Source organism: Mirounga angustirostris, unplaced genomic scaffold (assembly GCF_029215605.1).
Source record: "Mirounga angustirostris isolate CCGP_5_RB_7025 unplaced genomic scaffold, mMirAng1.0.hap1 SCAF_13, whole genome shotgun sequence".
NCBI classification, from domain to species: domain Eukaryota; kingdom Metazoa; phylum Chordata; class Mammalia; order Carnivora; family Phocidae; genus Mirounga; species Mirounga angustirostris.
Window position 1 is genome coordinate 73,226,001 of NW_026991721.1, and position 24,942 is coordinate 73,250,942.

Sequence of the window (24,942 nt, forward strand, 5' to 3'; positions counted from 1 at the left end):
GGAGATCATTTAGGTGGCTCCTAGAGAAAGTGAAATTTGGTACATCTTGGTCTTGTTGGAAAATTCATCATTTTATCGGGCTGAGATCTCTGCCTTTGATATAATGTTTGAGCTCCTGGAACTACAGATAATTCAGAATGCATGCAATCTCTCTTTTACTTGACAGTTCCAACTGAAGAGAGCTCTTATGACTCATTTGTTCATTCATTCCATAAATATTTATTGAGTACCTACTATGTGCAGACACATCTTTTTCTCCAGGCTTCATGTTTAGACCATTTTTTGAACTGTTTCTCATGGGGATTTTGGACCAATGCTGATGATCCTTCCTTAGAAGGGCTCCACTGTGTCAAAGAACCCCCCTTAAAATATGGCATTGAGAGCAGAGCATGGTAACACTCATTCATTCATGTTACACATGCCTTATGTACCAGCGATGTGCCAGGCACGAAGGTTACAGGGATGAGTGAGATGCCATTTTGTGCTCAGAGGACTCACTGCAGGAAGGAGAAGGCTGCCCTGTAAATAAGCTAGTTTAGCATAAGTTGCTGCAGCAGAACCCAAATGAAGGAGCAGCCAATTCTCCATGAGAGAGGAATCCTAGAAATGCTTCTTGTACAGTATCAGAGTGTGGATGTCAGCTCCATCAGGCAGATGGAGCTGGAGAGGGTATTCCCAGGAAAGTCAATGGCCTAAGCAAAGGTAGGGAGGAATGGAATAGCCTTCTGAGTTCAAGGATCCACAAAGGCTTTGAGAGGGCAAGAGTGTGAGTGTAAGATGGTGACGCAGAAGAGGTAGGACCAGAAAAGTAGGCAGGGGTAAGCCTTGAATGCCAGACTGAGAAACTTCGTTTTCATTTGTTTGTTTGTTTTTCCTACAAGGTGACAAGGAGTCTCTAAAGTTTTTAAAAGAAAGGGGGAAACATGATTAGGCTTACACTGAAGAAAGACACTTGGAAGGTGTGTGGTCCAGGGGCTGAACCTCTGGAAAACAGAGGTAGGAAGACCAGCTGGGGGACCCGGTCATCTGAGTGAGAGATTCGAGGGGATCCCATGAAGACCTGGGGGGGGCGGTAGAAAGAAGGGGGTGGTTTAAGGGCAGGGAGCACACATGAGTTGCAGGACTTGGCTACTCGAAGTCGATCAGAGGACCAGTAATAGCATCATCTGGGACAAATGCAGGGTGTCAGGCACCACTCCAGACCTACTGAATCAGAATCTGCAGCTTACCAGCATCCCCCAGGTCATTCATGGGCACCGAAGTTTGAGAAACGCTGACCTGGGGACTCAGGATACAGTGGTGAAGACGCAGGACGGCCAATGCCCCTGCCCTCACGGAGCTCACGCTGTGGCAGGGAGGCCGATGGTAAACAACAGTGCCACGGCTGAGGCTGACATTGAATGAGGACTGCAGAAGTGCTAGAAAGGGGACACAGCATTGAGAAGCGGGAGAGCGTGCAATAGAGGGCTCAGGTCTGGGCTGCGGTGGTTCAGGGGAGGGTTCCCCGAAATAGTTAAAGCAACATGCCAGAGTGAGGCAGGAGAAGCAGGTAGAACAGATGTGTGTGAGGTGGGGTTGGAGGGAGGAGTCTTCCCTGCGGAGTCCCCAACTCCTTCAGGGGCCTTGGAGGCACCGAAAGAGCTGGAGCTGTGTGAGCAAGCAGAGTCCCGCCAAGTGGGACTGGAGGTCAGGCAGCCATCTAGTCAGCCCTCTAAGTCATGCAGAGGATTCTGATTTTGGTCATCAACTTAAGGAGACAGGAGGAGAAAGCCCAGAGCAGTCTCGGGAAGGCTCCTATAGGAGAGGAGAGTGGACAACCTTTCCTGGTGCTTCTGACCACGACTCCTTCATTAGTAGAGCCCTATTGCTTTAAGCTTTTTCACTTTTGACCGCGTTTAAGAAAGTTCTGTAGAGCTCAAACTGTATTTGGCCCTATGGTAGGCAAAGGAGGGATATTAAAATATTTAAGATGTGATCCCTGCCCTGAAGGAAACTACGGTTTAATGATGACATTTGGTTTTGTTAAAGAAGCTTGTAGTCAAACCAAGAAGAACTTCCAGTTAATCATTCCCTGTGTCTTCTCACATGGGCTGCTTCCCAGCCAGCTCGCTCTCCTCCTGTTTTTATATATTTGGTTTTTTAATACAAATTTTTACATTTTTCTTGGTTTCAGGCCATCCTCCCAGCCTGCTAGATCTTTCTGAATCTTGCTTTCGTCGTCAATTCGCTAGCTCTCTCCCAACTTTATGCCATATGCAGATCGGATAAACATGTCTTCTTTTTGCTAATTTAAGACCCTACTTTTAAAATCGGTGACAGGTCTCAGAGGGACTTTCAGCCCCCTAGCCTGGCAGTATTAGAGATTTCCTTCTGGGTGATTATTGATTGATCAGTCAATATGTGTTGGATGCCATAGGGTATTTTTATCCTGGGAAGAGTCTCCCTAACTGGTAGCCAGAGAGAAGTGCACTACCGATGGGAACCGATGGAAACCACGCCCCCGTGGATCACAGTGCTTGCAACATTGTGTCTTACTTCTGTCAGTGGGGATGGGGATGAGTAAAACTCATTTTCCCAACACTGAGTGCAGTGTGTTGTGTGTGGTGGACACGCAGTACACATCTGTTCGGGAACGTAGCCTGCATCCTTTTTTATGGACTTGCAGAAACTGTACAAAACAGCCAGGCTATTTGATACATTTCCAGGACTGAAATACAAAGTTGAGCCCTTCAGACTTTCCCCAGGTCTGCTCGAGTTAGTAACAAAGGCTCCTGTTCCTTCCCCAGAGTCAGTGCCACCGCGTCGTATGCTTTGCTCTCCAGAAACATTTTCTGCTATTTTGTGAAGGTTTTTAGTCTCTGTAGTTTATCCTAGAGATTCTGCAAGTGATGCAGTGAAATCAGGAGAAAAGGGATGTGTAACTCCTTCTATGCGTCGCTGATCCCCAATTTCATCCACCAAGGATATCAAAAGGGCTGGATTTTGCCAATAGGACTCTAATTAACAGGCTCACCAAATGTAATAAAAGCCACAGTTTTATTTGGCAAAGCTCATTAACAACAACAGCAACAAAAATCCTTCTTTTTGAAGTTAATCATCTAGATATATCTATAGTCTTTCATACTATCCCTGCATATTTCACTTTTTTTTTTCTTTAACAGAACCATGAGTGCCACAGAGACTCATTCTTGAAATTTGCTTTCACTCATTCCTCATTACCTTGATTTTTTTTTCCCCTTATGGCATCTGAATTTTTGTCCGTTTGACAAAAATACGCAGTAGCATATCCTGGGGACTCTTCCACACCCCACATCCTGATTCTGTGATCTGGACTTCATGGGCCTCATCCTCTTTAATCCTCACCTATAAGAAGTGCATCTATGACTGCCCTTGATTTATTAAAAAAATGAAACAGACGGGGGAGGTTAAATTATCTGCAAGTTTATATTGGTTTCTGTCCCTCCTCTCAGTCTGCTGGTGTGTTGCAGAGCTGAGGTGTGAATGAGGCCTGATTCCAGAGCCTGAACTCTTAACCTAGTACGCATAATTTTGCAAAGGGCCGGAAGACCTAGGAGGCCAGGCTGGAAGTGCCCTTTGAGATCATCTAGTTCAGAACATGATGGATGCTCATTGACCTGATTTTATCTGTCACTTTCCAGGCAAAATGAATCTCCCAGTGGAGATCAAAAAGCATGGAGGGGAAGTTGGGTGGATTAAGAGAAAGGGGTGATCCAGCTCCTGGGATCCCAGGAGAGAGCTTTCATGCCTGGAGCTTTGGAATGGGCTGGATATTGTACAAATGTCTTAACCTACATTAATGCGTTTCTTCATCAAAAAATATTTGTTTAAGTGAGGTTGGGATCTAATTTTATTTTATTTTATTTTATTTTTATTTTTTAATGCTTTTATTTATTTTTTAGTACTTTAATTTAATTTATTTATTTGACAGAGAAAGATACAGCGAGAGAGGGAACACAAGCAGGGGGAGTGGGAGAGGGAGAAGCAGGCTCCCTGCAGAGCGGGGAGCCTGATGTGGGATTCGATCCCAGTACCCTGGGATCATGACCTGAGCCGAAGGCAGTCGCTTAACCGACTGAGCCACCCAGGCACCCGGTTGGGATCTGATTTTAGTTTTAACCACCAACAACTAGCTATGTGGCCTTAGGATTTTTTTTTTTCCTTGAACATTTACTGAGAGCTAACTCTGTAGACTTTTTTGAAGACAAACATTTCTTGCAAAGGGACAGAAGGAGCAAAGGGGTGGTGCATTCGCTCAACAGAGTGGGGAGAATTGGATGCAGAGACTGACTAGGTTCACTCCGGAGAGTTCATGAGACCAAGATTCTAGTTTTCAATATGAGAAATTATGTGTTACCTTAAAATAACACCGAAAGACAAGCATCAGTAAGTTTGTACTTCCACAGGCAGTGAAAACATGAACATCTGAGCAGTGTAAAATGAAGCAGTTTCAGAGAGAGATTGTGCTGAAATCGAGAGTGACCCATGTATACGTAAGTCACAGGAGTCAAGAAACATGAGGATTTAGAGGGACACACAGCCCCACAGTGTCCCCAAAGCGGGAAAAGGTAACTATTGAGAGGATGGTGGAAACACGCAAAGTACCTGAGATCAGCTATGTAAATTGTAAAGCATAAGTCACAGTGCTATGTCTCGGGGCTGCATTCACAAAGATGGAGAAAGAAAATAAACACCTACGGTTCCACGTCTGAGTCATCTGCGCCCCTCACCCCCTCATCCCCTCCTCCAACATTTTAGTCTCCCAAGTCCTTGTGGAAGGAATCTGTCTCCTTTAAAAACAAGGATGGCTGAGGGAGTATTGGTTTTGCCTAAGCAAACCAGATGTAGTGGACTCCAAGGAGTAACTCCGTGGTTTCTTGCTCTGCTTCTGTAAAAATTACTTAGGGAGGCTGACATATTTCAAATGTGTATTAAAAGTTGAAGAGAGGGGGCGCCTGGGCGGCTCAAGTCGGTTAAGCATCTGACTTCTGCTCAGGTCATGATCTCAGGGTCCCCTGGATCCAGCCCACAAAGTCAGGATCTGCGCTCAGTGGGGAGTCTGCTTCTCCTTTCCCCTCTGCCCCTTCCCCCCCCCCCCCCCCCGCTCCCGCTCACACTCTCTCTCTTTCAGATACATAAAATCTCAAAAAAAAAAAAAAAAAAAAGTTGAAGAGAGGAAGGGTTTGGAGCAATGAATGAGATGAAAGTAAAGCCCCAGCCAGGCAAGATGAAAGCCAAGCAAATGGTGGTTAATCATCCCAGCCGGAAATCAACAAGAGAAATCCAGTGTTTCCTCCGAGATGAGATGAGATGAGAAGGATCGCCATTTTCCACCTCAGAAATGCCTCTGCCACCTAAGTCACTGAGCTGGTATGAAGCCTGCTATTTCTGCTCTGTCAAAGTCATTCCATTAAAACTTAAAATAAGCCTGCAACTAGAGAACCTTACCCCTTATAGAAGCCTTATGTAATGCATGCAAATGTGCATCTGAATTATTAGCCTTCTATTTTTTTCCCTTAAAGCTTCACTTAATAAGTAAAAGCTTGTGAAAGCCTAGGGATTTTTAAAATAAATGTGTATCTAAGAACATCCCTAAAGAAAACCTGAAGTATGGTGTCTTGAGAGCTCCCAAGAGGTTTAGAAGAAAAGGTCTTGTACAGAGAACGAGGGTTGCTGGGTCAGTCCTGGCACTGGTTTAGCCACTTTGGACTGACCCTTGCAAGTCACTTAAGTCTCCCTGGGCTGCAAGATGCAGTGTCCAAGTGGGCAAAGTTCAGAACCGAGAGTCGGAAAGCCTGGGTTTGAGTCACAGCTTTGTCATTTTTGACTATGTGACTGGAAAAGAATTTAATATTGGGGGGCTTGTTTCCTTATCTATAAAATGGAGGAAACAATATACTTAGTTCATAGGATTGTTGTGAGGGACCAATGAGGACGAACATAAAAAGCGCTCTGCAAACTGCAAAGGGCCATAGCCCAGTTGGCCTTTGCCATCCCTTCCCCCCTTTATCAACGCCCCACACAACACCGGGAGAATAATGAGAGCCGGGAAGGCATTTATTACAGAAAGTCCGAAGTACTACTTCACAATTCGCAGTAGCAAGTAAGAACATACTTCAATTCTGTTGATAAAGGCAGACATAAACTAATCGGAAAGCCAGCCTCATCTGGGAAATGTAGACAACATCGACCATCTACACTCAAAGAAGACAGGTATTCTAGAGGGGGTTGGGTTTGGGTAGCTTGGAGGAGAGGGTGCCACACAAAATATTTTGCTCCGTTATGGGGTGGGGGGGGGCAGGCACCCTCTCGTTTAAGAGGGGTAGGATGATGGAAAGGATCACACAAGAAGGAGAGCGTTCCGTTTGAGCTACAATCTGATTTCGCTGTTGAGTACAATGTCCCCTTCACCAGAATCTGAAGTCAGGGTGGACGGCGGGGCAGCAGTTTTCCACCCAGCAACAGGATGATGTCAGCGGCCAGGAGAGCAGCCAATCAGCAGGCAGAATGAATCAGAGCGTGCTGGGATTTCGCTCAACGGTTTCCTAGCAAAGCAAACTCAGCTCTGAAGTGCAGAGGCTATTTGCACTTCCTCTGCACTTGAAGCTGAGGCTGAATGGCTCCTTAGCTGAAAGGGTACCAATGGGTGTGCAAGCAGTTAAGATTATTTGCATCCAAACAGTCGGTCCTATTGGTGATGAGTGCTATCGAGGCAGGGTTTTTTTTGCCTCAAAAATTTCGGCATCAATAAATATTTTAAATGCTTGATTCATACGTTGTGCCTTATGATTGTCTGAAACCTGTTTTGTGCATTATATGCTGCTGCGCAGCTCTTGGCACTTATATAAAGAGCAATACTGCACCTTAAAGGGTTTGAACTTGCTTCTGGTGTTTCAAGTCTTCTCTCTCGTGACGAGCAGTCTGGAAGCCAACAGCTGTTTCATTTCTGGGTCAAAGGCTCCAGTTCTCCAATTTCACTAAAATGTGTTTTGTGAATGCTTTAAAAATAAGTCTAAGTGGGAAGGTTCTGATGTGACTTGTAGATACTGCTTCATGCTGGGGGAGGGTAGACCTCTGTAGTAGTTCTAAAACCACGCTGTAATCTTCTGACATGTTGCCGGGTTTTCGGACCTTAGTAGACAGTGGCAGCCGTACCGGAAAAGGGCACAAAGGGTTAAACCTCCCTACCCGGCATTGGCATCCACTCCATTACCCTTCCCCAGGCGGGATCCTCGCCTATCTGGCCTGACCAGGGGGCCACAGACAGTCGGTCTCTCCCGCGAGCGAGTGCTGAAAACATCTTCCCCAAAGAACAAAAAGATATAACAAAGAGGGAGTGATTTTCCATCACGTCTTCTTGCAGAGCGGTTGGTAGAGCTCAGGAAGCACCACAGACCAGGATGTATTAGCCCGGACCTGCAACCTCCCTCTCTGACAGCTTGCCTCTTGGCTCAATGCCCCCTTCTCCTTGTTCCTGAAGTGAAGACAGAGTTTACAAGAGCTAGCTAATCTGCGCTAGAGACAGGCCACTCTGAAATGCCGAGGGGACTGAATTTGGGAATATACTGTAAGAGGAAGCAGAATTAATACGTTCGAAGGCTGATAATGTGCTGGAGGAGGGCGTGCAGGCTCGCCCCGGGTTTGAATCCCAAGCCTCGCGACCTACCAGCTCTGCCCCTTGAGCCAGATCTCCGTTCCCCAGGTGCAGACCGGAGCAATGCTTAGCTCCAAGGATGCCTGTGAAGATGAAGAGAAGCAATCTCTCATCTGGTACGGGCAAAACACAGTGTCGCCCCTCAGTAATTCATAGACCCTTCACTCCCTTTAAACTGGAAATAAACAACTTGTTGGCAAATAGAAATCCCAGAGGGACCCGCTTTCACCACCATCGAAGGGCTTGTAATTAGCATGTAAAAGGATTGCTTCCAAGCCTTGAAAGCAGGTTGTCCTTTACAGTCTCTTAGGCCGACTTGAGAAGCCTTGTTTACACTCTAGCATTAATTTGCTCAGCAAATCCTTACTGCCAGGGCAAAATTAAATTTTGTTCAGGCTCTGTTTGAATGACCCCAAGCTCCACATGAAGGTTTCACTTTTCTGGGAGCCTTGGGAGGAATGCTGTGGGCCTTCGAATTCTTCTATAAAGCCCTGGCACTCTTCACAAGAAAGATGTAACTCAGAAGTCTCTGGACTCATCTGTTCTCATCCTTCCCCTTCTTCATCTGATCATCCTTCAAGGGGCCGTGCTTCTGGTGCCCAGAGGGGTTGAGAAAGGCTTTCTGCAGACTGGGCAGACTGGGAGTCTGTGGGGATGTGAAAGCCCCAGGGCAGGTTAGAGGTCAGAGCAGCTGTGGTGCCCAGAGGAGGCGGGAGGAAGTGGGGGGAGTGCATTTCCCGGGTGAGACCAAATCAGCTATTTTAGACGCTCGTTCCTCATTAGTCAGCAGTTTGAGAAGACTACAGGATCGTAACATTCTATTCTTTCCACGGGGTCTTTCTCCTGAAAAATGCATTTGCTATGGAAGATAAAATGTCATAAATTCTCTGTCCATCCAAGGCTTTGCACCATGGAGAAGGAATTGAGGAGCTGCCTTCTTTCCACTTTACAGACAGATAATAAACTGATAGCTTGTGACCAAGCTCGGGGACCTGTGAGAGATCACTCCGCACTAGGACAGCGGGATGCAGATGCTGAGTGGGGAGACCCCGAAAGGGAGTCTGAGATCCCCTCACGCTTCCTCCGTTAATCCAGTCACTTTGAATCCGAGCGGATTTACCTTGACTAGAGTCAAGACCCGCCTATTTTTGAATGACGAGACCTCCACAAATAGGTGTATAGGTCCTAATAGATCTTTACCTGTATTTAGACAAGGGAAACCAATTTATTCCAAGAGAATGCTGTTTCGTGTCAGAACAACTTGATACGGTGTTATGGGTTGAATTGAATTGTGTCCTCCCCCGCCCTCCACCCCAATCCCCACTGAAAACAAAGATTGAATGGAACCCTAAATACCTAAGGACCCCCAAGTACCTCAGAATGTGAACTTCTTTGAGAATAGATTGATTGCAGGTGTAATTAGTAAGATGAGCTCCTACTGGAGTAGTGTGGGTCCCTTACCAAATACAACTGGTAGTCTTCTAAGATGACAGTGTGAGGACAGACACAGATTGGGAGAATGCCATGTGAAGACGATCCACAAGCCAAGAAACTCCAAAGATTGGCAGCAAACTGCCAGCAGTTAGGAGGAGGCAAGGAAGGGTTCCCCCAGAGGTTTGAGAGGAGTCATCGTCCTGCTGACACCTGGATGTTAGATGTGAGTCTCCAAGACTGTGAGGCAAGGCATTTCTGTTGTTTTAAGCAGCCGCCTAATTTGTGATATTTTGTTAATAGCGGCCCCGAGAAACTAGTGTGTATGGCAATTACCAAAATCCCTGGTGTCTCTTCAGAGCAGGTAAAGTTGGCAGTGATGTGATCTTGGACAGGTGACCTGACCTCTCTGGTAGAAGGTTTTCTTATCTGTGAAATAGGGCTAGAGCAGGTGACTCCAGAGAATCTAAAAATGCTTCGAGATGATGCAGTTTTCTCCCGATATTTTATAGCTTTTCTTCCTCCCATCTAGTTCTTGAATCCTTCCCCAGCTCTCCATCTGTACTTGCCCTTGAGGTTCAGGACCCAGTTATTTCTTGACCGGAAACTTGCAAAACTGGGCTCCCCTACAACCTATATATATATATATATAACACGAGTGCCTGAGGGATCTTTGTAGACACAGATCTGAAAACAACAACCCCCTACATTCCGCTTCTACAGCCCAATGCTGCCCACAGAATACTGTGGAAACTTTTCAGCTTGGCGTGAGGCTCTTCACATCGGGACTGAGCCCCCCCGCTTCAGGCCGGCCTCTGCCCACCCCCTGCAAGTTCCCCTCATCCCCACACTTCATCTATTCTAGCCACACTACTGTCTCCTAACCAAGCCTTGAACTTCCCTCTTCTAAAATGGTACACCCATCGATTCCCGCTACTGTTTTATTTCCCACAAGACAACGTGGCTTTTTCACCGTTTTTTCTCCACCACCTAGCACTTTCCTTAGCATGGAGTAAGAGCTTGATGAGTATGAATTGAAGGAAGGAATCTTTTATTCTTTGCGACCCATTTCAAAGAGTTTTTTAAGCTATGTGAATACCTGAATTAGGAGCTCCCTCAGAGCCCCCAACGTGTGCCACCAATATGTTACACTCGTCCCCGCTTATCTGCAGTTTCTCCCACGGTCTCAGTTACCCATCGTCACACAGCCCCCTAGAAGCTGATGATCTCCTGACCGGCCACCAGCAGTAGCCTAAAGCTCTGTCACAATACCGGCGTCACTCACTTCCTCTCCTCACGCAGGCGTCCTAGCATCTCCCGTCTTCTCAAGAAGGAGGGGGAGTGGGGCGCCTGGGTGGTTCAGTTGGTTAAGCAACTGCCTTCGGCTCAGGTCATGATCCTGGAGTCCCTGGATCGAGTCCCACATCGGGCTCCCTGCTCGGCAGGGAGTCTGCTTCTCCCTCTGACCCTCCCCCCCTCATGTGTTCTCTCTCATTCTCTCTCTCTCAAATAAATAAATAAAATCTTTAAAAAAAAAAAAAAAGAAGGAGGGGGAGTATAGCACAGTAGGCTATTTTAGGGCAGGCCACAGTTACATAACTTTTATTACACTACATTGTTACAGTTGTCCTATTTTATTATGAGTGTTTGCTGTTACTCTTGTACTGTGCCTACTTTATGAAGTCAACTTTCTTGCAGGTTCTGTGTGGACAGGAGAGAGCGCAGTGTACGTAGGTTTCATTAGTCTCCGCGGTTTCAGGCATCCACGGTGGGGGGTCTCGGGCGCGGCTCCTGCCACTAAGCGGGGGGACCACTCTATGTCACTTCTCTATGAATCCTCTCCGCTCCATTCGTGGCGCTTCGCACACGAGTACTGAATGAATCCTTGTGCAGTAAAGGGACAGATAAATAATGGATTTATTTATTATTACTCTGTTTGTGTGCCGTTTTTGTTTAATTAGTGTGAAACTCTCTGAATCATCTGCAGGAAGTGGAAAGGTTTAGCCCCAATTTGATCAACTTTTCTTATTTCAGCGGATTGCGGCCAGAGCGGTTTAGTTCAGTTGGCCGAAACCTGTGCCAATGATTGGCTTCCTATAGAGTCCTGCCCTTTTTGGGGGTTAGGCACAGTCAGCTCCCAAACCCCAGATAGCCCTGGGAAGTAGAGCAGGGCAGGCGCCCCCCCCCCCCCCACATGACAAGGGGACAGAGTGAACGAGTGTGAGGGGTCGGCACAGACTCACCATGAGAGTCAGCAGCTGGGGCTGGATGGTGACTAGAAATGAGCTCCATGCGATGTGCGCCCCTCCTTTGGGATGTGTCTCTGCTTTGGTACGCCCCCTTTCCTTCTTCTCCGTGCCTAAGTTTGGCCAAACAAGGCCCTGGGTGGGTGTGGAGGAAGCGAAGCCTCCTGGGAAGTGACGCACAGACTCCTCTCCTTTCCTGGCTGGTCTTATGGCAACAGGGTCTCAGTGCAAGGCATCACTGCGAGGCTTAGTTATACCCACAGGCTGGGAGAAGCATCTTTTGGATTGTGATGCTAGACAGAAAAATAGACAGACAGAGATGATATAAAGTGAATGTGTCTGACGTATACCTATATGTGTACATGATTAAAGTGAATTGTAACAACTCTGCAGGGTAGATATTATCGTGGTTTTCCAGATACGGACACTGAGGTCATATGTTCAGGTCACACAGCGAGTGAGTGGCAAAGACAAGAATTTAAGTCCCGTCTGTTTGACTCCCAGACTTTGCTCCTTCCCAGTCCATTGTAAGCTATCAGGTTAATAAGTTAATTAAATAAACAACACTTATTTAACGCCTACTGTATGCCAGTTCCAGTTGAGGTTCTAGGGGTGACGTGGCGAACAAGACAGTGAAGGCTAGAGTGTAATTGGCAGCCTCAGAGACCGCCCCTAACGACCTCCACTTCCTGGTAGTCACGTCCTCCTGTGATCACTTGAGTGGGCGCTGGACCCAGCGACTCACTTCTAACTGATAGAATATGGCAGAGAGGAAGGGGTGTCATTTCTGAGAATAGTTTACAAAAATGTTTTTTAAAGTACTTTGAAGTACTTTACGCATATGGGATTCAGTGAGATACCCATGTTACTTAAGTAACATTACTAAGGTAATTTACATTCAGTTATGTTAACCAGCAATTAGCCCTAGAGACAAACCTGGGATTTTAAAAATATTTTGTAAAAAGAAGAACACCAACTGTTGATACTGCATGTGTTTAGCTTCCGAGAGACCAACAGATTTTATACCTTCTGCCCAATTTTGTTTAACGTCTCTGTCCAGGTCATCCCAAGCCCTCGGTTGGGCTCATTTTGAGGTTCTCCAATAACCCAGACTTCTGAGAGCTAGATGTATTAAAAGCCTGACCTTGACTTTTATGGGTACTAAAAGGCAACATTAAGGCTTTCTGGGAGTATTTTTGCATTTTCTCAAGCTATAAAGAAATATGAGATAAGAAATTTCTTCAATTAAAACAGGCCTGAACAAGAGTTTAAAAATTAAACATTTAAGAATAATAAATATACAAAAGAGGTATAACCTCACTAAAAGTCAAAAAATACATATAAAGGAGACAATGAAATAGAATTTTTCACCTTTCAAATTGGAAAATATGATCCTTCAGACATATAGGATTCAGCAAAATGCAGTCTCAGGCAGCTTACATAGGAGAAATTATTGGAACAACCTTTCAAGTGAAGCAGTTGTCCACATGTGTTAAGATTCTTAACCATATTCCACGCTGTTGACCCAGTAACACCACAGGACAGGAGTCCCTCAGCTGCAGCTGGTGCATCGTGGAGATTTAGTATTGGTGGGACTAATTAATTAATTAAATCGGATCCAATCCTAACAGAGCCTAAAAAGTCATACTGTTAAATGTATAAAGATGTTTATGGAAGCATTTACTTTAACAAGGGAAATGGAGACAGCCTGAATCCCTAAAATAGAGGTTTGATTAAACAAATTAAAGAATATCCATTTGGTGAAATATTTTTCTGCTCTTAAGATGATACTTTAGGGGGCGCCTGGGTGGCTCAGTCCCTTAAACGTCTGCCTTCGGCTCAGGTCATGATCCCAGGTGGGATTGAGTCTTGAATCAGGCTTCCTGTTCCATAGGGAGTCTGCTTCTCCCTCTGCCTCTGCCCCTCCACCTGCCTGTGCTCTCTCTGTCAAATAAATAAATAAAATCTTTTAAAAAAAGAGAATTCAGGGGTGCCTGGGTGGCTCAGTCGTTAAGCGGCTGCCCTCGGCTCAGGTCATGATCCCAGGGTTCTGGGATCGAGTCCCGCATTGGACTCCCTCCTCCACGGGAAGCCTGCTTCTCCCTCTCCCACTCCCCCTGCTGTGTTCCCTCTCTCACTGTCTCTCTCTCTGTCAAAATAAATAAATAAAAATTTTTAATAAAAAAAATAAATAAAAATAAAAATAAGAGAATTCATTTTTAAATGTCAAATCTGTTCCTCCTCTTCTTCCAAATCTCCTTATCTAAGTCAATGCTATGCTTTTTGCCCAGTAATCCCTTTCTCACCCATGTGATTCCTCTCTCCTCCCCTCCACTTGCTAGTAGGCTCCAAGTTTCCAATCTCCCTGGGAGTGTCTCCCACACCGGCCTCCCCCAATCTCTCAGTCTGTGTGTGTGTCAAATAAATAAATACGACCTTTAAAAAAAAAAAAAAGATGAGACTTCAGAAGAAATTTTAGTCACAAAGCACAACATGGACAAAGATTGAGATACTGGGCTGCGTATACCGTGATCTTCAATCTGCCTATTAAGAAGGCAAAGACCTAGCTATGCATATGAAAAAATCATTGACAAGAAATACTTCAAAATGTAAATAGTGGTTGTCTCATAAGTGACTTGTTTCCCTCTTTATTGATTCTATAGTAAAAAAAAATTTCTACAATGAACTTGATTTACATTTAGAGTTAGGAAAATAACAGTACAAATATTTGAACAATAATTTTTCAAATCTAAGCCTACAAAACTTAGACCACTAAACTATGAGTATATATCAAGCCAAAAGTTTCCAGTAAAACAAGCAAGTTAGCAACACTTCTGGTTTTCCCCAAATATTTAGAACCATGCTATTTTTTCTCCTTTTATTGCTTTTAAACCAGGTAAATCAATTTGGGTAAGCCTACCATGTGGAAGAATGGTGCTGAGCATATTCTCTAGAACCAGGCTTTGCTAGTTTACATCCAGGCTCTGACATGTGATAGCTGAGTGAGCTTTGGCAAATTATTTAACCTTGTGGAGTCTCAGTTTCTTCATCTGTAAAATGTAAATATTAATAGTATCTATTTCATAGGATGATTGCATGTATTAAGTGAGAATAATATATGGAAAGCACTTAAAACCATGCCTGGGATGTGGTGAGTGGTACTCGTGTTTGCTATTGTCGTTGTGTGATTTCTAACCAAGTAGAGTTCTGTTTATTTTCAAAGGTTTGGAATCTAAACTCTCTCCCTTCTCTTCATAAACCAAGAGGAGCACCTCGACAGTAAGCTTTGGTATTATTTGGATATCTATGTATGCGTGATTTATAGAAGAAATGACACAGATGATGAATTGAAAGAATTTAGATGAACCGAATCTTAAATGTCATGGCCTTTGAAAGCAAGCACTTGGAAATGTACTTTATTATGGGCACGTGGAGTTCTCTTGCCTTTGAATTGTCCAAAATAATCTTAAGCTCTCCATTCACAGAGGAATTCTCTCAATTTTAATGGAGGAACTGAGAAAGTTTGGGAGCTTCGGCCCCTGGGAAATAGAAGGGTCTCTTGCTTTGAACACTGAGCAGACATTTGAGGTCTAGATCCTGTTGTTCCTCCACCAGGAAGTCTCTCTGGGTCTGCTCAGCAAGACCAATTCATCCGTCTACGGAAGTCCCTGAGCCCTTTTGCTAGAGCCCTTTGGTGACTTTCTGCTTCTCTCTTGCCTTATGGTTATTGCTTCTGTGTGTCAACATAGATCTTAAATTTCATGCTGATTTTTCAGCTACACCTGGCATAGTAGAACCTCATTTTTTTTTTAATGAATTAAGTAATAAATCACATAGATATTTTGAGCTGGCTCAAGATCTGAAAGATGCCACTTTTAGAGCCAAAGATCCGGAGGTATAGAGAGAAGAACCATAATTTGTAAAATTTGTCAAATGCATAATAGGCAAGAGAGAAGCAAATGTATAATAGTCCCTACATAATTTGTAATTTATAATCAAGCTTTAATGCTCAGAAGTTGTACAATCTTGGGAACTTTCTAACCTTTCTGATAATCATTGTCCTTATAACTATGAGGATAACAAGCCCCATCTCATGGAACTGAAAATTGGATACAGAGACATAATTAACTTGCAAGTGGTTGTCACTCAATAACACGAGTGAAAAAAAGTTGCTCAAAGCCACATAGCTTGGCAGCTGCTGAAGCCACTGCACTGTACCCTCTTCTTTCCCTTTCTTTGACCAACTGTTGGGCTTCCCCAAATACTGTGGTTGTCTGTGAGGATCTCTTATAGGAGGAGAGGAAGGAGAGGAAGTAAGATTTGTTGAGAGTCAGCTATGTACCAGACAACTTCACCCAGAGATTTACCTACAGCCTTTCAAGCTACTCCTGATGGCCAAGCCCATGGAAATGGGTTGAAAAGTCAAATGAGTGGACTTTATATTCTTATGTTTCAGGCATTCTTGAGTGTTTTCTTGAAACCTTGCTTACTTTATTCCCCTTAATTCAGACCCCAAGATATCTGGGGATAGCAGATCAGATCACTGGATGGAAGCTCTGGGAAGTGAGAGTAACATTCACCCATGTGGGATGATTGGGACTTCTGGTTACTTGAAACACCCTCCATTATGAAGTTTGCAGAGCTAAAAGGCTAAATTGAGTTACTCACAGTCCTACTGTGAGTCCTGCAAATGTTTCAAGCAGCATAATCACCTATAGTGCTAGATAATGTACCATGGCCCACTACCTGGCAAGCACTCACCACTGGCCCATCAGTGGCTTTTAACAATTACAGACAACCCCTGGGGCACCTGGGTGGCTCAGTCGGTTAAGTATCTGCCTTTGGCTCAGGTCATGATCTCGGGGTCCTGGGATCGAGCCCCACGTTGTCAGGCTCCGCACTCGGCGGGGGGTCTGCTTCTTCCTCTGACCCTCCCTCCTCTCGTGCTCTCTCTCAAATAAATAAGTAAAATATTTAAAAAAATTATAGACAAACCCTGCCTCTAAAAGACAAGAATTTTTAAGCAAGAGTAAAAACAATGCATCTCAGATATAATCTAACTCTTTTGATCTGTGTTTTACAAAAAAGTACAACCCAACGAGTGGATTTTCCTTTTTGGAGGAAAGAAATATTAGTGAGGACCTACCATGTATCAACACTGTGTTGGGTGCTCTGCCAGGTTATCCTAGTTTTCCTTCACAGAGTCAAACCAAATAACATCATTCCTATTATAAAGCAAATGTAAAGCAGTTTGTTTATGGGCAAGATGTCCCACGCAACACAGGTCTCAAGTAGGAAGGAATCAAACTTTTTTTTTTTTTTAATCTGCAGGGTCAATGTTCTTTTGGGCACACTATCCATCTCATATTCAATTATCTTCAGAGTGATTTAACAAAGTAAACAACTTATTTATTAAGTTCATTCAACAGACATTTGTTGAACAAGGAGTGGTTCTAGACATGGAGTAGTCAGTAGAGATATACATTTGAAAGGCAGTCTTTTTTCTCAGGAGGTTCACTCTGCAGTGCCTTATTTTAAGGACTGTATGAATCTGTCTCTAAGATCAACTGATTCTCTTTCAATCTGGTTAACAAAGGGATGATACTGAATAAATCACACTAAATCTCAGTAGTGAGAATCTTTAGAATGCAATTTACATGTTAATCATTGACTCAGTGTGTGGAGAATGGAAACATTGTAAGTAGTTAGCACTGTTAGGTATGAGGGGTGTGGCAATCTTGCCTGGAGGTTAAGTTGTCTCTCCGTGTGACATCGTGAACCCCAAGATGGCTGCTCTCCTAATAACATGACCTTAGGAGAATGGAACTGCTAGAATCATGTTTTTCTAAATGTAGCAATGGAACTTGTTGAAATTCATGGAGAAAATGTTGATAATGTATATCAAAAGAGGTGTGCGAAGTTTTGGCAGTGAAGTGTGGTTTCAGGGATACTGTACCTGGTTGAAGACCAACAAATGCAAACTCTGGGTTACGGGGTTTACTCTGTTGGTACTGAGACTCTTGCACAAAGTTTATGATGGTATAACACAGTGGTTGGTAGATAGCATGTTTTTGGAGACAGGTAGAGTGGGGTTCAAATTCCAGCTTTCTCATTAACTGATGCTCTTGTGCTCGTGTAGGTTACTTAGCCTTCGTGAGTCATGGTTTCTTCAAATGTAATAACAGTCCCTACTTCCTAGCATTGTTGTGAGGATAAAATGAAATGTTTTCTGTTAAACACTTAGCAGAGTGTCCAACAAATAGTAAATAATAAATGGCACTCATTTAAAATAAGTATTAGCTAATGGGGAATTTGGTATCGGAATAATGAAGAGGTGCAATACTTTCTTGTCTTGTGCTAACAATGGATGAAAACATATGTACATATCCTGTGTCCTTCCTTTTAAACAAATCTGGAAATTATTCATATAGAATGTGAGCTCCACAAGGACGGGGACTTTGTCTAGTCACCTCTCTGTCCCCTGTACCTAGAACAGTATCTGGCCCATAGTGGGCAGTTGATAAATATTTGTGGAATGAATGAATTCACTCACCCTTTAGTGTCCACTGTTAAGTTCTGTAAACGTTGTGAGAGACACAAAGACAGCACAGGTTTCTCTCCTGAGTATATCGTACTGAATTAGGGGAGAGAAATGTATCCACAGAAGATGGTATTGCAGGTAATTCTCTGAACAAAGTAAGGACTCCAAGCTGAGAGTTCAGAGGAGGAAGAGGGATATGGGAGGATAAGAGAAATGCTGCCAGGAGGAGTTGTATTTGAACTGAGCTTAAATCGATAGGGGGAATTTTGACAAGGAGAGAGAATGGGCATTGTGGGGGAGAGTAGGGAATGGAGATAGTATTCCTGGGAGGGAAACATCACAAGCAAAGGTCTGGAGGCCAGGTATGTTTGGGGACAGGGGAAGTACAATTTTACTAACAAATAGACCTGAAGGGAACTTAAGGACAGGCATTAGGTTTCTGGCACATTTTGCACAGAACTCAGAAGCCCATCCAAGGTTCAGTAAACAAGCTGTGAGTCACTGCAATGGAGGGTGGGAAATGAGCATCCAGAAGGCCCAGTGAGAAGATTTTTAGCCACAGGAAGGAGAGGCCTCGGCTGTGGAATTAGCTACAGACAAGGATGAAGCATGGGATTGATTAGAGTGTTGTTTGCAAACCTACCCACCAGCAGTGTCTGGGAGGATTAGAAATTTTGAACCCTGGGTTTATTGGCTTGGGACTAGCCTGTCCCTGCACTTTGACTCTAAATAAAGGATATTGGTGTTTCCATTACATGAATCCATTTATTTGGAAGAGTGCACACTCCTGATGAACATCTGCATAACACAGAGTAGGATCTAGCAGGTGGCATGCGGCCCCATCCATACCTCCTAATTTTGGCTGTTAGAACTGATGGAAATCCTGCCTCAGTTCTGCACCACCAAAGACTACACAGAACTGAGCTGTAGTGTACAAACTTTGGATCTTTTTCAAGTGTCTGAGATTTTTTTTTTTTTAAGATTTATTTATTTATTTGAGAAAGAGAGAGAGCACACAGTGGGAAGGGCAGAGGGAGAGGAGAGACAGTCCTCAAGGAGACTCCCTGCCGAGTGCAGAGCCTGATGCAGGGCTCGATCCCTGGACCCTGAGATCATGACCTAGCCAAAACCAAGAGCCAGACACTTAACTGATTGAGCCACCCACACACCCAAAGTGTCTGAGATTTCTATAGAAGATCAACCTCCAGATAATTCCTTCCTGCCTGGATTAGAGGAGGGCAATAATAACAGTTAATCTTTATTAAGCACACATGTGTGCCAGACAGTGCTTTATCTGTTTTTTCTTTTTCTTTCCTAAGATTTTATTTTTTTAAGTAATCTCTACACCCAACATGGGGCTCAAACTTACAACCCCAAAATCAAGAGTCACGTGCTCTACCGACTGAGCCAGCCGGACACCCTACATTATTTCACTTAACTGAATCTTCAAAACAACCCAATGAGGTGACTTCTATTATCCCCACCATTTTATAATTGAGAAAATAAAGTCCTGTGAGGTTTAGATTGCCGAAGTCATAAAACACAGAGCTTGGGCTCAAAGCCAGGTCCATTGCTAAGTTAATTGCATTGTGATACAATCACAGAAAAAACTTTTTTCAAAAGATTAAAGGAAATTTGGTTTCATAGGTACAAAGAATTGAGAGAAAATCAAAACTTCCTAGAATTTAGGGATAGTCTCAGGATGTGTAAGGGGCAGAGATCAAAAGTCAGCCAGCAGAGGAGCGCCTGGGTAGTACAGTCGGTTAAGTGTCTGGCTCTTGGTTTTGGCTCAGGTCATGATCTCAGGGTCGAGGGATCGGGTCCCGCGTCAAGCCCTGCATCGGGCTCTGCGCTCAGCTGGGAGTCTGCTTGGGATTCTCTCTCTCCCTCTCCCTCTGCCCCTCCTGCTTGGGCTCTCTCTCTCTCTTTCTTTTTCTCTAAAATAAATAAATAAAGTTAACAAATGGAGTGGAGGTAAATACAAAAGTACCAGCTTCTGCTTTTTCTCCTAAGGTGACAACAGCTTCCTCCCTCCACAGTCAGTTGGAAGTGGTCGCTCCAGACTAGCTTCATGGCCTCCCTGGCAAAGGGCAGACATTTTAAATAAAATCCCCACAGTGCATCCGTCCCTTGTCTGTGGTCACAGGAGCAAGGCTGTGAGGCCGTCCTGGGTCCAAGCAGGGCTAGAATCCTGGGCAGCCACCTTGAGCAGGACTCTGTTCTCATTCTCATTAATCATTAAGCCTGGGGATTTGCAGTTACCAGACCCAATCTCCCGCCTCCCCCCCCCCCCCCCCCCCGCCACCCACTGCGGAACACAGGAGCTTACATTTCCCTTGCCACACCCAGCCTGGTACACTTTCTCGGCGTCGGTCCTGCATCCCAGCTCAGCTCTGCAGGCACCCCTGGAGCCCGGGGAAGGGAAGCGAGCCGCTCCGTGGATTCCGAGGCTCCCAGGCAACAGGAAATCCAGAAGGAAACTGAGAAGGCACAATGGAGTTGGTGCCAAGATTTCCCCTCTGGAATGAAGTCCGCCTTGTGGAGTGGAGTGGAGGCAAAACCCTCCACTCTGACAAAGGGAAATGTATCCGTCCCGTTTTATGTTGTGAGGCTGGAAATTGAGCTGGCCCCTAAAACTCTTCCCGAGTGCTCTGTGGTATCTGCTCGGCACACGCCAGGCTCTTGGTGATGTAAATTCCCCCTGGAGACTGTCTCCATTTGCAGTGGGTAGAAGCAGAAGGGGCCCCAGGCAGCTGAAGTGAACCGTGAGGGTGGAACGGACGTGTCTCAAAATGCAGACCCTGCTCAGGCACACTTGCATTTGGGGCGAAAGCAAAGAGAAGCAAAGCAGAAACCAGATCTTGGACTAATCTGCCAGCTGAGAGATGCCTCACTGGGATAAACAATTGGATAAGGGCTCAGACTCTGAGGTGCATCCAGGAATGGCAATCTGTTCATCATTCCCCTGTCTAAAATGGCTTCCCTTTGCTCTCAGAAGAGAGATGAGTATCTTTGATGTGTCTACAAGGCCCGCAATCTGGGCCTGTCCTCTCCTTCACTGGGTTGTAGCCACGCTGGCTTTATCTCAGTTCCGGGGACGTGCCAGCATGAAGCTCCACGTTATACCCAGCCTTAAGCTTGCACACGCTGCTCTCTCTTCCTGCATGTTTGTTGTCCACCCCATCCTGACCCCACCCCAGCCAAAAACACCACCACACAAAGCAAAGCAAAATAAAACACATCTCCTCTCCTCACTAGAAGAGACGAGAAGAGAACGGCCAGCTCCTTGAGAGTGCAGGGACCATGTCGTTCTTTTTCCACACTCCATCCTCATGCCTAGAATAGTGCCTGGCATGTAGTCAGTGCTCAATAAATATTTGAATGAATGAACGGAGCCAGATTGTTTCAAACAGTCACAGTTTCGTCGCAAAGTATTGTTCTGTTGGACAAACAGTAGAAACACAGAGGCTGGTGATACAGCATACTCCCACAATATATTGCAAACTAGATGCCAATCAATAAACAATTTGCACCTACAGGGTGCCAAGTGCCATGTTTAGTGCTGTCAACTTGACAGTTGAACAATTCTCTGAGTGCAAAAGCTTCTGAGAACAGCCTTAATGGGGGGGGGGGGTGCTGGTGGGGAGGAGAATCTAAGGAAAGGGCCCTGTATCGTTTCTGCCCACGAGACAGGAATTGAAATGGTCAGTGTGACATTTTTAACTCAGGCAGTGAACTAGCTTGGCTAAATTGAGTATTTCTGAGCCAACATTCATTCAGTAACAATTTGTTGAGAATTTACTAGATTGTCTTGTGAAAGAGGAGTAAATGAGGCAAGTCCGGTGGCGCGGAGAAGCTGATGGGTAAAACCACCAAAGCTCACGCTGCGGGCTCCCAGTGCTGCTGGGCAGCCTTCCCCTTCTGTTGGCAGAACGTTCCCTTTCATTCTCCTCGGCGACTTTTCCAAACCTTCGCCCTTCTCCTCAAACCCTCTACCACTGGAGGGGGTAACCCTCTGCTCTGACTCCATTCTCCCCGTCTTCAACAGATGACATCAGCTCCTACTTGAAGAAAGGTGAGGCCTTAAGGCCTGAAAGGCCTCAGCGTCCTCTGTATGACTATGTATTTATCCTCATTTCTTCCCAAGGTTATTTTCTTCTAACTTTGGAAGATTTAGAGATTTAGAGCTTGACGTTTTTGAGATTGAAAGCTACTTCTTTCATTCTGGTATCCTCTCAAACATTAGGCCCTGATCAGTTAGTAGGGCATGATGGGCAACTTGGTGGATTATGACCAGCAATTGTTACTGAAGTAAACTAGAGAAGAAAAGACAATTTCAGGGTATGTGACACATGGTAAGGACAAATATTGTCTCTGAAACTTTGTTTCACATCTATGATTGTGTGTGCACTGGGTCTTGGGTAAGAAGCATTTCTTACAGTGCGTCATGCTTATCAAGAGCATCATCCTATTCAAGGCCATGCTCCCCACCCTTTCACATTTCCACAAGAGTTCCCATTCCTTCCATCATCTGTTATCTTATCTACATATCCAACCTCTTATTTTCTTATTTTCTAGTAATTCTTAATCTTTATCTTGTAATACCCTCTAATTTCTCCAGCTTAAAACTATATTCTTCTTTGACCTAGCATTCCTTTATCTCGCTCCTCTTCTTAGTCAAGAAAACAACTTAGTCTGAACTCACTCCTCTTCGTTTTCTTCCAAACCCCACACCATTGAAACTGCTTTTTGAAATACTGTAAATGCTCTTTATGTCGCTAACGGCATGAGTATTATTTTAGGCTGAGACTAGTTGATACTTTCAACATGGTAGATTTCTTTTCCCACCATTCTTCTGCCATTCCGATCATTTCTCTGCTGCCCCTTTGAGAATTCTTCCTCCTTTTCCTGCCCCTTAAGCTTGGGTGTTCCTCAGGTTGCCAATTCACTTTCCAATCTTTTCCCTTCATATGTTTTTCTGGTCTCCTCTTCTCCCCATCAGTTGATGATCCTCAAATCTATATGCCTGGCCCATAACTCTCCTCTGAAATTTGTTTTTTTTTTTTTATCAAGATGTCTGCTAGGTTCACTCCATTCTCCCACCACACATCCCAAGCTGAGCTTGTCATTGCCTTTAAGTCTGCCGGCTCCTACTTTTCTTCCAATCAGGCTGTTCCCTGTGTCTGAAATGTTCTTCCCTGCCTTATTCACCTGGCTAATTTTCATGTGTCTTGGAAAGTCAGCTCAGGTGACATCTCTTTGAGGAAGCCAAAGTGTGCTGGAAGTTCTGTGTCACCTGTAGATCTCTAACCATTGACTACCTTGTGTATCTATCTTTCTCATTAGACTCTAAGCACTTTAAGAGCAGGGAAGTTTAAACCATTTTCACATTCCTGGTACCTAACACAAGAGTCTGGCACACTGTAAGTGCCCAATAACTATTTCTTAAAATTATTGTCATAATGGAGAACCAGAAACTATCATGTGAATTCATACTACAAACAGGAACTCAGGCGATTTTCAGTGAAGCAGATCCAGAGTCTGATGTGCCCCATCCATTAACTTTCCTGTATTGGCTGTATCATTTTTCTGCTTTTTTAATTGCTTTGTGCTGTGTCAACCTGGAGATAGATGCGAAGAGGAAATTTGATGTAAAAACCCGGGACTCAATTAGCTGTTAACTAAAACAAATGACTTAGAGATTTAGACATTACACATCTTATCTAACTAAGTTCTTGACCATCCCAAAGAGACGGAAGTCAGATGTGGCCAAGTTTGTCCAGAATCTAATTAGAGCAACTCTTTAAAATCATATCAAACCCATTATTGAATTTAAGCACATTCCTAAATTGTTACCGACACTAGTGTGTACTATTTTTCACGGCAGCCTTGTAACAGAGCTGTAGCATGTCTAATCAAACCCTATGACTCAGTTGCTATCGTGTACTTGGGTTAGCCTGAAAAGCCACTCAGAGATTCTATTTGGTCGGCTCCTCTTCTTCCTTTAATACCTTTGATCTTTGCTGTTCAGCTGTCATTCATTGTTAAAATCTAGGGAATTGAGAAGTTGGTGTTGGAGTGAGCTGGGGAACCAGGTTCAGATATATTTCTTCTCTCAGTCTCTTAGAAGTAGGGCTTGTTGGGGGGTGGGGAGAATGCAGCTAAGATTAGTCTATGTGATTATTACTATAAACTGCTTAACAAATACTTGAATTAATGAGAGCATGCTCTACTGATTTCATTAGTTCTAATAATGCACACAGTGAATAGTGATTTAATTTCTCCCACATGAGTTGATATGTGGGATCAGAGGGCCTGTGATATATTGGGAATGCCATTGTGTCATGATTCGAATTTATGGTGATTTAAATCTTTCATGTTTCCTCTGTAGCCTCATCACGATTATATGTGGGCTCAGAAATAAAAGAAGGAAAACCCCTCTGCAGTCCACTCTTTAAAAATATTAATAATTTTGCATATTAGACTCATACCGTATAGTTTACAAAGAGTTTGATACACATTATTTAATTTAATTCTCAAAATAACCGTCAGGGTTACTCTCGGTTTCTAAATGACAAAATTAAAGCTCAGAGAGGTTAGAGTGACTTGTCCAAAGTCACACGATTGGTGTCAGAGCCGCAGTCCAGTTTGAAAGCAAGAGTTTTCAGCAAAGGACTTTGGAAATTCCCTTTTAAATCTAATCCAATCAAATACTGGTTTTAGGGTAAAGTATTTTGAGCACCTAAATCTACCAACAGCTATTATGCAAGAATAGTTAGCTCTTTCTTTCTGATTTCTGGTTATCATAAAATATTTATTGAGACAGATTTCTTTTAATGCTTCAGTTCTTTCTTGACTTACTTTATAGATAGTGATAGTACATAAATGTCCTCAGTTTTACCTTTGGGGAGGTTGAAGTGAATGTTGCGTTTGCTTTGTCCCAACCCAATGATAAAAAATTTCTAATCATCTGCCTCTAGGTCCCTCATAGAGTCAAAAACTGTTAGAACTAGAAGGTGCAAGAGACCATAAAATTCCAGCTACGGCAAACC

General features: G+C 44.1%; 1 long non-coding RNA gene across 1 annotated transcript; it reads right to left on the reverse strand.

Moving 5' to 3' along the window:
• Positions 1 to 10,617: 10,617 nt before the first annotated feature.
• Positions 10,618 to 20,550, reverse strand: LOC123856707 (uncharacterized). The gene is made up of 3 exons (XR_006793735.3): positions 20,220 to 20,550; positions 11,347 to 11,642; positions 10,618 to 10,987 (listed from the first exon to the last, which is right to left on the reverse strand). It is a non-coding gene; the product is annotated as an uncharacterized LOC123856707 (long non-coding RNA).
• Between the last annotated feature and the right edge of the window lie 4,392 nt (positions 20,551 to 24,942).